Source organism: Aptenodytes forsteri, unplaced genomic scaffold, assembly GCF_000699145.1.
Source record: "Aptenodytes forsteri isolate BGI_AS27 unplaced genomic scaffold, ASM69914v1 Scaffold14, whole genome shotgun sequence".
NCBI lineage: Eukaryota > Metazoa > Chordata > Aves > Sphenisciformes > Spheniscidae > Aptenodytes > Aptenodytes forsteri.
Genome location: NW_008794457.1, coordinates 733,750 through 737,216, shown reverse-complemented (window position 1 = coordinate 737,216; position 3,467 = coordinate 733,750).

Genomic DNA, 3,467 nt, shown 5'->3' with positions numbered 1-3,467 from the left:
CCCCCTGTCCTGGGGGGTCCTTCTCCAGGCGGGAATGGCCAGGTCCTGGCCCCAGCCCTTCGCTCAGGGGTGCAGGGAGATCCTGCCTGCCACAGACCCAGCCCTTTGGCCCTGTCCAACAGCACGCGTGGGCCAGCACAATCATCACCTCTCCACACCCCCACTTCCCACTTCTCCATCCAAAATGTTCGCACATGAATGCTGCCAATCTCCAAGAAAGGAGCTTACCAGAAGCAGCCCTGTTTATTGCCTTCTTGGAAAGGCTCACCTCTTCCCACGTCCCTAGGGCAGGAGAAGGCTGTGTGCCTTCCAACAGCATCTGCGGGACCAGTTTGACATGAGCTTATCGTTAAGCCGTGATGGTGGGTGAAGGAGAGATCCCGAAAACCTCTCTCCAGCGGTGCCGCTGGGGCTGACCCCCAACGGTGTCTCTGTGAGAGCCGGTGGCACCTGCGGGCCAGCCCCAAAGGGCAAGAGGAGCTGCCACATGCAGTGCTATGACCTGCTAGACGTGGCTGCGCTGGGGCCATTGGCACCCCCTGGTCTGAGCTGAGCCCTCCCGTCCCACAAGCTTTCAGATCCCCGACAGACTCTTATAGAAATGGGACATCGCAGCCCTCCAGACCAGAGCTGGCACCCCGCTCATTCACGCATCTCTTTCTGCCAAGCCTTGGCCACGGGCACGCACCGAGCTCCCCACCGGTGTCCAGCGACACACACCAGCAGCAGCAAACAGCCCCAGGAGCCCGCAGGGCTTCCAGCACCCAACAAGCCTTTACATGAATTAGCAGAATAAACACAGGGGCTGGGCAGGGAAACAAACCCAGACACGCTGTTTCTCTGCCCAGGCTCTTAACCCTTTTCAAGCCTTGCTGGCTCAACTGAGAGACCAGGGAGTCACCAGACCCCTTCCCTCTCCCACCCCAGATTTTCTGCACCCCACGTTGTAAGAACAGGCTGTCTCCTTCTCCTCTGCTTTTGCCCAGAGCCTCCACGCTCCCACCGGGTTTCAGCTATGACCTGCTCCCTCACCAGTATCATCCCAGGGAAACATGCTTTTGCCTTACCCAAACTTTCTTTCTGGGAGCATCACGCCTGCCCCACCACCCGATGCAAGAGCTCCTTGGGCTCCCAATCGGCTGTGGTGGCTGTGGGATGTATTTTTAGGGTCAATGCAGCTGTCTCACCTCCTAACAGAGCAACAGGCTAGCCATTAGCATTTCGGTGTTGGCTGGGCACAGTTAAAAAAAGGGTTGCTGGGGGTAAGGATAAGGGAGATTCCTGCCCTGGGCCATGATTCCTCATACCAACCCGAGGAGGCAGCAGGGGATAATTGAAGAAAGCAGAGATGAGGCGTGCCTAGGATTCAAAATGCTATTTGGGGAACAAATCCCCCCCCCCCCCCCCCCCCAAACCAGAGCTGATCTCAAACCAGGGCTTGTGACTGAAGGCAGCCCTTGCCAAAACAACACAAACCGTCTGCTGCAAGAGCTGGCTGACATGCCCGTGCCCCTTCTCGCTGAGCTGGTCTGCAGCCCAGAGACCTCCCCGCGGGTGTCCTCCATGTCTAGCCCCAGCCCACACCTCCAGAGCACCGCAGGTTCACCTGCTCCAGGCCAGCAGGGTGAAATTTAGGGAACAGCCTGACTGCAGGCAGCAAGACCGACCCCCCCCCCACAGACCCCCAGAGCTGTGTCAGAGGGGATGGGGGAGCACCGGCAAGTTGTAGAGCAAAGGCTCCCTCCAGGAGGGGTGCAGGGCAGTGGTGCGGCCGGCCCCGGGATCCCCCTGGCCACCACCGACAGGCATCCGCCGAGAGGAAAGACCCCCATCAGCAAAGGATGCGCCGCTTCCCACGGGCACTCACCGGATGGCCGGCAACAAAAAAAAACCAACACCCAAGGTGTCCCCAACTCCTGGCCCGCAGCCAGGGCCCCTCGGTGGCCCCACCAGCCCAAGGGTGACAGGGGCCACGAGGAACGGACGCGCGTCCTTTCCTGCTCTTTGAAAGGGTCCCACTCGCCCCAAGGAGCTCACACCGCGCTCTGCCCCCGGGGAGGCTCCTGCGGAGTTTCCTGAGCTGGAAGGGCCTCTGCCTCTTGCTGCAGCAGACAATGCCATCATGTGGCAGTTATTACTTCCTCGGCTGAAGCATCCACGCTAAAAATTGCCGCTTCCGCCCTGGAGTTAATGAGCAAACCCCTCTGCCCTGCCAAAGTGCCTCTACAAGGAGATCCCCTAGCTGGGTGCTGGTAACTCGGAGCCGGTATCGGTGGACTGGGGCTCCCAAACGCCGACCTCCCTGCGGGCCCTGGGCACCTCCAGAGGCTGGGCTTCTCCCACGGGGCAGGAGAGGGACCTCCCGGGACAAGCCCAACCTGTGGAGGTCCCAGGCTCTCACGGTTCCCACGCAGGAGCTGGACCTGGACCTCGAGGGGCCACGTGGAGGAGATGATTTCAGCGCCGCTGTTATCATTTCCTGCTCGTTGAGATACAGCGAGTAGAAGCAGATAAACATCTCCGCTCTGAGGCCGCAGGGACTTTCATTGCAGGACAATGGGCTGACCGAAAAGTTCAAAAAATAGCTTTCTCTGCTGGCTCTTTATGCTGCTCTGGATGTGGCTTTTTCCCTTTCTGCTCCCTGCCCTCCATTCACTTCTCCCTCTTCTGGCTGCTCTCCCAGCTTGCTTTCATAGCGATAGCTCATGCAAAGACGGCCAAGAACAACTCCTCCGAGCCGTAACCGTGGGCAGGCAGCGTAGGAAGCTGCAGGCAGGCTCAGCAGAGATCTTTTTCAAAATTGCCAGCTAAGGTATTTCAAGCAAAAGCCAGTTCTGGGGAAGGGTTACATCAAGCCCTGGGGAGTGCATGCCCGGCGGACAGACCCGGGCCTCGAGTCACCCTCGGGGGCTCAGCAGTGGCTGAGGGGGTTTCAGCTGCAGCAGCGCTAGGCGGGATGTGCAACCAAGACCACATGCCACCTCCCGTCCTGGCAGGGTCCGGGCCCGCGTGCCAGATGTCCTGGCACCTCCTTTAGCGGTCCTCACTTCTCCAGAATACATAATACCACATTTCGTATAAAACCAATATTAAATATACTCTGGAGAAGCTGCAGGAGCTGCCAAGAGGTGCTGAGAGGACTCGTGTTTTTCTGTGAGAAATCCAAGCGCCGACTTCTCTGCAACTGGCCCGCGTAGCGACGAGTCGTCCTCGATCACGTCCTCAGAGGGACACCGCCAGCTATTTCCAGTCCCTTTTTTAATATATAAATAAGCAGGTGTGCCACGTGAAGGGTCGCGGCAGTTCCTCTCCTCCTCACGCTTCCCGAAGCGCTGCGATGGCGGCCCAGCGTGGCACGCTGGCTCACGCTTCCCACCGTTGCGCGGTCTGGGCCGTGGCCCTCCCCGGTTCCCCCCCAGCCACCGACCCCCTGCCCTTGCCACCGGCTGGGGCTGCGGCCCTTTCCC